Genomic DNA, 12,477 nt, shown 5'->3' on the forward strand with positions numbered 1-12,477 from the left:
TCGGCAGAATTCAGTCCCGTGCAGTTGTCCCTCTGAGGTTCCCTTTTCCTCACTGGCTGTCATCTAAGGGTTATTCTCAGTTGCTAGAGGCTGCAATCCCTGGCTCGGGGACCCCTCCATTTTTAAAACAAGCAGTAGCAGTTTTTCAAATCTCTCTGAGCTTGCTTGCTTCCCTGTCTCTCCTGCACCAACACCCACCCCCACCACTACCCCACACTTACAACAAACCATCCTGCTTCCTCTTTCTTCTGCTTGGATTCCAAATCCCTGGTTCAGCACCTGCAGTCGGAGAGCTCCTTCCTTTCTTTATCATCCATGCCTTTATGATTAACAATTCAAATGGCACCAAACAGCATAAGGAAAAGTATATAAGCCTTCACATTCCCACTATTTCACAGTTCCCCTCCTGAGAGGAAACTGCTGTTAAAACTTTGTTTATTATGTCTTTCCATGTAGACACACACACACACACACACACACACACACATATATCTACATTGCTCTCTTTTAAATTATTAATTGTAAAACATATTCCAAAGCGTGCACAAAGCAAAATGCAGAGCTCAGTGGTTTATTATGAAGCGAACATCAAGAACACTGCTGGCATCCCAGAAGCCCCCCATATCCTCCTCCCAGAAGGTGATCTGTCTCCTCCTGAAAGGTAACACTACCCTGACCTCAGTGATAAGCACATCCTTGTTTTCCTTTATCGATTTACCACCCAAGCACATACTCTTACGTTGTCTCTGTTTTTGAATTGTATATAAACAGAATCACGGAGGAGGGCTTCTTCTGGGTGGGCTTCTTTGATTGGCATTAATGAGTGTGGGCATCACCCATGTTGTGTGTAGGTGGAGCAGAGTCCTTTCCATTGCTGAGCAGGACCCCTTGGAATGGTTGGTCCAGACTGTATCCATTCGCCTGCAGATGGAGATTTGGTTTGTTATCAGTTTGGTGCTACTACTAATTACATTTTTTCCCAACTTTATGGAGATATAACTAAAGGACACTCACCTGCACACATTTAAAGTGTGCAATTTTATTAGTTTCAACACATATAAACATCCATGAAACCATCACAGCAGTCAAGGTAAGAATGTGTCCCTCATCTCCAAAAGTTTTCTGTGCCAAGATGGATGGATGGTTGGGTGGATGGATGGATGAACAGACAAACAGATGGACAGATGGATACATGTATGGATGGATGGATGGATGGCCAGATGGATGGACAGACGGATGGATGGATGGATGGATGGATGGATGGATGGATGGATGGACTGATGGACAGAGGGATGGATGGATGGATGGATGAATGGATGGATAGATGGATGGATGGATGAATCGACTGACAGATGGACAGATGGACAGACAGATGGATGGATGGATGGACTGATGGACAGATGGATGGATGGTTGGATGGAGGGATAAAGTTAGTCTGGAAGGAAGAAACAAAGGGAGGAAGCCTGGATGATGGATGAAAGATGGATGGATGATTGGAAGGGCTTCCATATGGCCTAGCTTCCTTTAAACCCCTCCTCATCCTGGATGCACCCACCTGAACACCCTCTAAACTAGATGTTACAGAGGCAATTCACGCATCAGCTGACTCCAGGGCCTATTCTGGTGCCTGGGTGCTGTCTGCCCCTGGGCACTTGATTGGTGGTTGAGATATGGGAGCACACCCTGCTTTGTGCCTGGGACAGAAGGTCCTGAATGCACCAACCACAGACAGATCTGATCATGGGGCCTCTCGAATCTCTCCTAGTGTTGCTGATCGCAGCTGATGACAGACTCCTGGCCGCATGGCCACCACCATTTGAGTCACACTTCCAAGTGTGACGCAGAGAAGAGGTGAAGAGTTTCCAGGGGTGTTAGCAACCTTGTCTGAGCTGCCCATGACAGCTTCTCAAGTTCTCAGCAAGAGCAGCCCAGCCTCTACCCAGGCCTGTCCTCAGAAGCTAATTCCTTTACATCACCCTCTATCATGAACATTTTCCGCTCTCTCTCATAGCTCTCCCACCCCAGCACAATTCTTGCATAGGTCCCCTCCTTTGGGAAGCTCAAAAGTCACAACTTCCATGTCTGCCTTCTAGAGTTGATAAGACCTTGGATCCAGAGGTCTTCAAAATGGCCATAAAGCCCCCTGTGAGCCCTCCGTCCTCTAGGCCCTACCCCTCCTGTGAGCCCTCCCTCCTCTGAGCCCTCCCCCCTCTGGGCCCTCCCCTTGGCTTCCCCACCCTCACAGCCAGCATCCTCCATCCCTGAATGACTCAAACCTTCCGGCTTCCCCAGCCGCCCCACATGGACCTTGGCCTCTGTCTCAAACAGAATAGGACAAAATCTACATTGGCCTTGATTCTTTCTAATAGCATCTTGGTTGCTAGCGTATTTGAGAATGGAGGGAAATTTCCTTTCTTTAGTTTAATACATTTTTCATAACCTTTTTTTCTTAAAATATAGAGACAATTGGTATTGACTATATATTTCCACCATGGAACGGCCCTTGTCATCACGTTGGTTTACTTGCTGCCAGTCTTTTTTCTGAACTTAGTTTAGTTTTGTTTTTTTCTCTCTTTTGCTATTAACCCAAGTTTCCCCAGGCACACAGACCTGTGAGTAAATTCGGGGTACTGACATTTACCAGTGCGGTCTTCTCTTGCCCTATGGGCCATTAGCGGATGTCATGCCCCTCACAAATTGCCCTCCAGCTACATCTGCAGTTTGTTCACCAACAAGTCAGGCCGGTGGCAGCGTGGCCGCTCCGGCTGCCAAGAGTTGGGCAGGCACCAGCCTTTCCCAGGACTCTGCTCCTCCCGCACTGCCAGCAGGGCCATCTCCAGCAGCTGTGCAAAGCTATGCAGTGTCCCCTGGCACCCCAGCAGCCCCAGGGCACTCAGGGCTCTATCCTGAAATGAGATGGCCTCATGCCCCTTTGGTTTCACAGTTTGTCATGTAATGAAAGCTGCACAAACCAATGTCTCCCAGAGCTCATGGCCAAAGCATCTCCTTCGGGGTCCACCCCCAGACTTCCTGCACCTGGGACATGGGCACTGGGCTTGGGGCAGAATTGCCCTGCATCCTGCCCAGCCCCACAGGCTGGGGGCTCGGCTGCAGGCTCAACTCCAAGCTGGTTCCTTCTTCCCCCCAGAAGTCACTCAGGGAAGCTTCCTGACCATCCACCCCAGCCAACAACAATGCTCTGGGACCACGTTCATTCATTCAGCAAATACTTATTGACTGTCCCCACAGCGCCAGGTGCTCCACCGGGCACCAGGGATATGAAGGTGACAAAAAATGATCACGTATCTGCCCTCATGGAGCTTGCATTCTAGTGGGAGAGCAGACAGGAGTCACACAGGTAAGTGCAAAATATACGAATAAACAGTTACAATGCTCAAAAGCACAGAAATAGCAGGAGGCTTTTTCTCTGCCTGCAATGAACAAGCCCCTGTTTCTGCAGCACTTGTAGGGGCAGGAAGACCTGGGTGTGGGGGAGCTGAGTCCCTGGGGAGAGGCCGGGCCGCTCTGCAGGTGGAAGCTGCCGACAAGGAGGGTTGCAGCTGGAAAGGGGAAGTGGAAGGGGTGTGGGGTTCCCAGAGAGTTTGCACCTGCCTGCAGGTCTCCAGCTCTTGGGTCTGTGGCGGAATCACACTTCCTGGATGCCATGGGTGGTGGCGGGGGTGGGTGGGAGAGGGGGTGCTCTGTGGGGGTTCCAGATGATGTGCTGTGAGCAGAAGTGAAGTGTGTCACTTCTGGGCTGGGAGGATTTAACAACATTGTAGGTGTTGGCTGTGTGTCAGGCCCTGTGTGGTTGCGATGAGCAGAGCCACTGACACTCACTGTGGGAAGGAGACAAACAGCTGTGGTCCTCAGTTTCTAAGCTTTGGGGTTTCATGGTCATAATTTCCTGGAGACAGAGCCTCCTGGGGGCTAAAGGGGTGGGTTTGTTATGTTTTCTCAACAAGGCAGCCAGCTGTGGAGAGCAGGGCTGCAGCCTCTTGTATCACACACAGACACACACACACACACACACACACACACACACACACACACACGGCTCATGGGAGCAGAAGTCCCAAGGATGGCTTTGGAGAACTATTTGACTGCATTCGTTGACATTTAAATATGCTGATCTTTTTGTAATTCTTGGAATCTAGCCTACCTAAAAATACCCCCAGAAGGTCAGTCTTTGAGGCATTGTCCCTAATATAAAGCACCTGAAAAAAATCCTTCAAGAAGGAAATGGTTAAGTAAAGGATGGTATAGTTTATAAAATAAAATATTATGCAGGCATAAAAAAGAGTTAGAACTGCATGTCCTGACTTGGAAAGAAGCTTAAGATAAATTAAATGAGGAAAACAAGTAAGGTGCAGAATAATGCCTTTTTAGTAAAGGAATGGTAGTATGTTGTAGTAGTGTTCTATAGCTGCATAACAAATCACCAAAATCCGAAGGGCTTAAAACAATGCCTTTTACTGCTGCATGTTCCGGTTTGGATGAATTATGTCCCCCAAAATGCCATGTTCTTTAATGCAGTGTTGTGGGGGCAGATGTATTAGTGTTGATTAGGTTGAAATCTTTGGATTAAGTTGTTTCCATGGAGATGTGACCCACTCAACTGTGGGTAATACCTTTGATTAGATTATTTCCATGGAGGTGTGGCCCCGCCCATTCAGCATGGGTCTTGATTAGTTTACTGAGCCCTGTGACAGCTCAGACAGAAGGAATTCAGTGCTGCTGCAGCTTAGAGAGACATTCTGAAGACGGTCATTGAAAGCTGATGCTGACATTTTGGAGAACGCCATTTTGAAATGCAACCTGGGAGCAAGCAGATGCCAGCCACGTGCCTTCCCAGCTAACAGAGGTTTTCTGGACTTCAATGGCCTTTCTCCTGTGAAGGTACCCTATTGTTGATGCCTGAGCTTGGACAGTATTATGGCTGTAGAAATTTGTAGCTTAATAAATCCCCTTTTTAAAAGCCAATCCATTTCTGGTATTTTGCATAATGGCAGCATTAGCAAACTGGAACACCACACAGTTTCGTAGGTGAAAAGTCTGGGAGGGCTTGGCTGGTGTCTCCACTCCAGGTCCCACAGGCCAAAATCAGGACGTGGCTGGGGGCCCTGAGAAGAATCTGCTTGCAGGGTTGTGCAGGTCATTGGTGGAATTTAGTCCCATGTGATGGTAGGACTGAGGTTTCTGTTTTCTTACTGGCTGTTGGCCAGGCGTGGGAGGGTAGGGTTGTTCTTAGCTTCTAGAGACTGCTCATGTTTCTTTGGCTTCTAGCCCCTCTATCTTCAAAGCCAACAATGATACATCTAAGCCTCATGCTTCGAATCTCTCTGACTTGTCCTTCTGCTACTGCCACCGATCAAAAGTGGTGGATTCTCTGTCTGAAGCACTCAAATGACCAATTCCTGAGATGCTGGGGTTTCAAAGAGAGAAAGAGTTTATTACTAAGTGCTAAGCAGGAGATCAGATGGCCTATCTGTCTAAAAATCTGTCTCCCCAAACTGCAGCAACTCTGATGGTTTTATAGTATCTAAAAATGGGCAGGTTTTAGGATAATGAGCACAACAGCCCCAAATGATGTAATTAGAGGTGATCTAATTATTGAGCATGCACAGATTGATTACATGCTCAGTCACAGAAGGTATGTAAGAAAATACAGCCTTAATATGATGGTGGGTGTGATATTTAGTATTATAATGAGGTATAGGTCATTTGTAAGTTAAAGTTTAAGCTACTGTGCATGTCAGGCAGCCCAATTTGGTTAGATCCAGCTTCATCTATCAAGATAGCCTTGGAATTGGGGTGGGTTAGTTCTGGGCTGACTCAAGGCCCTTCAATAATAAACATTAGGGGCTGTCTTTAGTGATCAAAGACTTAAGTTGAAAAACAGGATAAGGTGGTACAAGTGGGGGTCAGTCACAAGGTTTTTGCAATCACAAGTTAAGGGCTATATCATTAAACAATCATTATCAGAGATCAAGGAAGCTGAATTACAGTTCAGAGATTTCAGGTATTTCCCTCTGTCTACTCTAATATGCCAGAAAGTAAAAAGGAATCTCTATATGACGATTCAGTAATCATAATCATCCCCCAAATCTTAATTTCTTGGTTACGCGACCAGTTGGGGAAATTTCTCTGTTTTTAAGAGCTTGTGTGATTAGATTAGGTCCAACCAGTTAATCTTATGTTAACATCAACTGCCACAAAACAGAACCTAATCATGGGAACAATATTTCATCATATTCACAGCCATTCTGCTGACCACACAAATAAATGTAAATACGTGTAACATATATGATGAAATGTGCACAGGAAAAAGCCTGGAAGAGGATACAGCAAAATTTACCTGAGGATTAAAGGGTCGACCAAGATGGCAGCAAAAGGGGCTCCAGAGTTCTGTTCCCCCACAGAATCCTTGAACAACTAGCAAAAACTGGTAGCACATCTTCCTCAGAGCTCCAGTAAACAGTTAAAGGACTGTAGTAACTGGGCTACAGTCCAATCAAGAAAATGCAACTTAGAAACAGTAGGAGGAGCTGGTGCTGGAGCGATGGCCCAGGTCTGGAGCCCGTGGCCACCACCTCCACCAGCACTTTGGGAACAGCCACAGCCGGAGCCGGAGCAGGGGCAGGTGTGGGGCCAGTCATATGCGTGATCAAAAGTCACCCAGAGCCAGAACACTTCAAACTCTGGGTGGGAGCTCTACAGGTGGGCTGAGTGGCAGTCACCTCTCACCACTGTGACCCACAGACCCAGACAGCAGCCCCCCAAACCTGGTTCTAGATTTTCTCCCTTCTCAGGCTCCCTTCAAACTCAAGGCCGGGGGCTAGAGGACAGTGATTGTCTCAGACCTGAGCTTCCAAGCCCAGGTATTTTCTCAGCACCCGGGGCTGGGTTGGGTTGCAGTGGTGGGGGACTCCCTCCTGCTGCCACTTCCCCTGCCAGGAAGGACTAACTCGGTCCCACTGTCTCGCTCTGCTCTTCTCCACCTCCCTCCATTCAGGAACCACTTTCTTTTCCTTGTCCACTGGAAACCCAGCCCCAGATATCCAAAACACCTATCTGTGTGTCCTCCTCCAGCTCCTAGAACATGCTTAGAAATATTACCTACTTATCAGGGCTGAGAATCTCCCATTCTTGACTTGACATTTTTTTGCTCCTTTGGGAGATAAAAGGTTGCCCCTTTTCCAACTTCTTAACTAAGTGATGCTCCATGCCCAGGGTCTAATCCATTTGGGTCACCAACTCCCTGGCTCCCTTTATGTGATTTGCCCCACCCATCTGAATTCTCATTTCCACTGGGCTCCAATCTCTGGCTCTCAGGGGGTCGCTGATATAGTCAGTTCCACCCCTGAGTGGGAGTAACTGGAGTTCTCTGGCCCAGGATTCCCCACCCTGGAAGGCAACTCCAAGGCAACGAGAGAACTGGGTGTCAGGTACAAACCTGGCAGCTCAGGAGTGGGTGCTCCACTCACCCTACATGAGAAGGAGAAAAAGTGCAGAGAACTCAATGCCTTGATCAGCCTGGCTGCAGACAGCAGGAGCAGGAAGCCCACGAAAGGCTTGGGTCATCACTTGCTTCACACTGTGCCCCCTGACTCAGACTCAGAGTCCAGCTCAGAGAAGGATGAGCAGTTTGGTGTAGTTGAAAATCATTTTCACTTCATCAGGTGACACTATTTACAATGCTGCAAAACCTGTTATTCCCTCTGTGCTTTTGTCATCCTTGCTGCCTGTGTTGGCTTAGAGTGGATGCAAATTGCTCTCAAGGAGGATCCGGGTGCTCTCAAGGAAAAGTTTTAGAGCAATGGAATCTAATCAAAGAAGCTCATTCCAAAAAATTCCCAAACTTAATAAGGAACTACTCGGCAAACAAAAACAACTTGAGAAGTCTGAGTCTAGAGAGATGGGCTTGAACAAAGTCTGGATGAATATCACAGAAATGGATAAGTAGATAACCCTCTTAACTTCTGTGGTAAACCACCTCAAAGCCAATGTTAAGTCAGCTTCAAGACATAATTAGCCTGCCTGACACTACAGAGGGACGTCAGAGGAGTGCAGCTTTAAACAGAGGCCATCTTGCTGTGGAGGCAATACAGAAAACCATGGACAAACACAAGAAAACCATGGAAATACTGCAGAGTGACATGAATCAGCAACTCTTGAAGGAGACCAGTGGAAGCAACCACATCACTCTGTCACCTCCAGTTAAATCAGGACTTGACAATGAAACCCACAGTGAGGATATGAAACAGGATATTCTGTACCTTCACGACTCTTTAGAGGAGATAAACAGTGTTCTAGGGGGATGCCAGAGACGGAATGATCGTAAACTCAAAGGGATGGATGAGGCAGTCAGCAATCTTACCCAGAGAGTCAACCTGATAGAAAGTGATCTCATTGCTGGGAGCAAGGTAGAAAATAGAGCAAACCAGTCTGTGTTAGTTTGAAGCTGTTATGCACCCAGAAAAGACCATGTTCTTTTAATACATTCCTGTGGGTGCAGACCTGTTGTAGGTGGGGACATTTTGATTAGGTTATTTCAATTGAGATGTGACCCACTCCATTTGGGGTGGGTCTTAATCCTCTGACTGGAGTCCTTTAAAAAAAATATGAGTATAAGGGAAACTCATAGAGTAAAGCCCTGGAGAAGCTAAGAGAGGACCCACAGAAGCTCAAAGAGGAAGCCACTGGAATCAGGTGGCAATATGAAGTTCTGAACCAGGACACTTATCTCTGGCTCACCCACCCAGAGCTTGACTTGCAGGCAGAAGTTCTTGTCAACCCTAAAGCAGTGTAAGAAGTGATCAAATTGAGGTGGCCTGGGGCAAGGGATTGCCAGCTACAAGACATACAATAGAACAACCAAGAGTGGGGGAAAGTCTGTTCCATAAGTGTAGAGGAGACACTCAGATCCCTGTAAATGAGGAAATTCCTAAGGCCACAAGATGCATGCTCAAAAAAGATGGAGAACTTTCTCCTCAGGCTGATCTTCTTGGTAGGAGGGCTAAACTCTGCACAATGGCACAAGCCAATACAGAGCCAATTTGCAAAGACTGTGAAAAATGTTTTTTGCACTGGTTTATCTGTTTTTATTAGACCTTGGCATTCAAGGAAATCTCTGTTATATCACTAGCTGGGCACAAACTTAAGAAACTTAAGAAACTTAAGACAGCTCAGGGAAAAAATCCCAGACTTACTTTAAATATTAAAATATATAGTATGCAAGAAAAGATTACAAGACAAACAAAGAAATAGGACATGACAGCCCAACCAAAGCAACAAGATAAAACTTTAGAAACCATCAATGAGGAAGACCAGACTTTGGATACACCAGACAAAGACTTTTTAAAAAATGAGCTTCAATATGCCCAAAGAGCTAAAGGGAAAAAAATCAGGAGAATAATAAATGAACAAAATAAGAATCTCAATAAATAGATAGAAATTATAAAAAGGAACCAAACAGAAATACTGAAGTTGATTACCACAAAAACTGAAATAAAATATTCTCCAAAAGGTTTCAATAGCATATTGGAGCTGACAGAAGAAAGAATGAGTGAACTTGATGATGAGACAATTGAAAGTATTTAGGCTGAGGAACAAAAAGAAAAAAGACTGAAGAAGAATGAACAGAGCCTGAGAGACCTGTGGGACAGTATTAAGTATACCAATATATGCATTATGGAGTCTCAGAAGGAGAAGAAAGAGAGGGGCAGAAGGACTAGTCAAAGAAATAATGGCAGAAAAATTCCCAAAATTAATGAAAGATATTAATATACACACTCAAGAAACCCAATGAACCACAAACAGGATAAATTTGGACAGATCCATGTTCAGGCACATTGTAGTCAAACTGTCAAATGCCAGGGACAGGAGAGAGTTCTGGAAGCCACAAGAGAAAATATATCATGTACAAGAGAGTCCACATAAGATTAAGTTTCAATTTCTCATCGGACACAATGGAGGCAAGAAGGCAGTGGGACTTTAAAAATATTTATAGTGCTGAAAGAAAATAATTGCCCATCAAGACTTTTATATCCAGTGAGACCATTTTTCAAAAATGAGGGAGAGATGAGGGAGAGATTGAAACAGTCAGAGAAAAACAAAAGGTGACAAAGTACATCACCACTAGACCTGCCCTAAAAGCAATGCTAAAGGTAGTGCTTCAGATTGAAAGGAAAGGATACTAAATGGTAGTTTAAAGTGGCGTGAAGAAACAAAGATTTCTGGTGAAGGTAACTACATGGGCAATTATAAGTGCCAGTACTATTGTATTGTATTTTTGGTATATAACTTCATTTTTTACTTCTTACAGTTTCTGAAATGCAAATGCATAAAAACTAATGATATGTCAATGATTTTGGACACACAATGTATAATGATATAATTTGTAAAAACTACAACAAAAAGGTGAGGGGACGGAGGTGTATAAGAACCTAGTTTGGGTATGCTATTGAAGCTAATTTGGCATCAAATCAACCATGATTGCTGTATATTTAGGACGTTAAATTTAAGCCCCATGGTAACCACAAAGAAAATTTCTGAAAAATATACACAGAAGGAAATGAGCAGAAACTCAAAATAGACACCACAAAAAAAATCAAATAAATATGAAAGAAGGAAATAATGGAAGAATTGAGGGATAAAAAGGTATGTCTTACAAAAGTCACATATCAAAATAAAAGAAGACACACCTTGTACAAAAATTAACTCAAAATGGATAAAAGACCTAAATATAAGAGCCAGAAAGCTATTGAACTTCTAGAAGAAAACGTAGGGAAGCTCCTTCAGGACCTTGTGTTAGGCGATGGTTTCTTAGACTTTACACCCAATGCACAAGCAACAAAAGAAAAAATAGAGAAATGGAACCTCATCAAAATTAAAAACTTTTGCACCTCAAAGGGCTTATCATGAAAGTAAAATGGTAACCTACACAAGGGGAGAAAATATTTGGAAACCATATATCCAATAAAGGTTTGATATCCAGAATATATAAAGAAGTCTTTTAACTTATCAACAAAAAGACAAACAACCCCATTTTTAAAATGGACAAAAGACTTGAATGGACATCTCTCTAAAGAAGATATTCAAATGGCCAAAAACAGCACATGAAAAGATGCTCAAAATCATTAGCCATTAGGGAAATGCAAAATCAAAAGCACAATGAGATACTATTTCACACCCATTAGAATGGCTACTTTAAAAAAAAATGGAAAGTTACAAATGTTGGAGAGGATACCAAGAAATAGGAACACTCATTCATTGCTGGTGGGACTGAAAAATGGTGCAGCTGCTGTGGAAGATGGTTTGGCAGTGTCTCAGGAAGCTAATTATAAAATTACCATCTGACCCGGCAATTCTGTTACTAGGGATATACCCAGAATTGAAAGCAGGGACTCAAACAGATATTTGCACACCAGTGTTCATAGTGGCATTATTCACAATTGCCAAAAGATAGAAGCAACCCATCATCCATCTACCAATGAATGGATAATCAAACTGTGGTCTGTACATTCAATGGAATATTATTCAGCTGTAAAGTGGAATGAAGTTCTGAAACATGCAACAACATGGATAAAACTCAAAGACATCAGGTTGAGTGAAATAAGGGCACATAAGGACAAATATTGTAAGATCTCACTGATATGAAATAATTAGAATAAGCAAATTCATAGAGTCAGAATCAAGACTACACAGGGGACAGAGTGGAGATAGGGAATGGGATGTTAAGACTTAAAATGCAAAGAGTTCCTATTTGGAATGAAAGAAATGTTTTGTTAATGGATGATGATGATGGTGGTAGCACAATTTTGTGAATGTAATGGACAGCACTGAATTACATATCCAAATGTGGTTAAAGGGGGAAATGTTATGTCGTATATATGGCAAATATTTTTTAATCCATGGAACAGCACTAGAAAAAGCTAAACCATGGACTATGGTTAATAGCACAATTATAAAAATGTGCTTTCATCAATTGTAGCAAATGTACTACACCAATGCAAGGTGTCAATAATTGGGTGGTATATGAGAATCCTGTATTTTATATGTGATTGTTATGTAAACCCACAACTTCTCTAATAAGAAAAAGAGAGAGAGAGAAAAGAAAGTCCTGCATTATGAATAGTAACTTTAAATGTCAATGAATTAAATTCCGCAGTGAAAGGCAAAAGCTGGCAGAATGGTGCAGCTGCAGTGATTTCACTTCCATGAAGAGAAAGCCAGAAGCTGGAGGGGGACCATCCCAGAACGCAGAGGACAGGCACAGACAGAAGCCAGATCTTTGTGACATGATTTGAGCCCGTGGATCAAGCTTTGCCTGCAAGTAGAATCTATTTCTGGACTTTTCAATTACAGGAACCAAAAATTCCCATTCTTGTTTAAGTTACTTTGAATCAGATTCTCTCATTTGTAATGAAGGCTCTTGATACAAGGATTTTTGTAATCAGAAATTAGTTAGTTAAT

The 12,477-nt window shown here is 43.8% G+C and overlaps 1 pseudogene; it reads left to right on the forward strand.

Moving 5' to 3' along the window:
* The first annotated feature begins 6,562 nt into the window (after positions 1-6,562).
* On the forward strand, positions 6,563-8,462 carry LOC119512827 (annotated as a pseudogene).
* Positions 8,463-12,477: the final 4,015 nt, after the last annotated feature.

The sequence above is a fragment of the Choloepus didactylus genome, chromosome 17 (assembly GCF_015220235.1).
Source record: "Choloepus didactylus isolate mChoDid1 chromosome 17, mChoDid1.pri, whole genome shotgun sequence".
Taxonomy (NCBI): domain Eukaryota; kingdom Metazoa; phylum Chordata; class Mammalia; order Pilosa; family Megalonychidae; genus Choloepus; species Choloepus didactylus.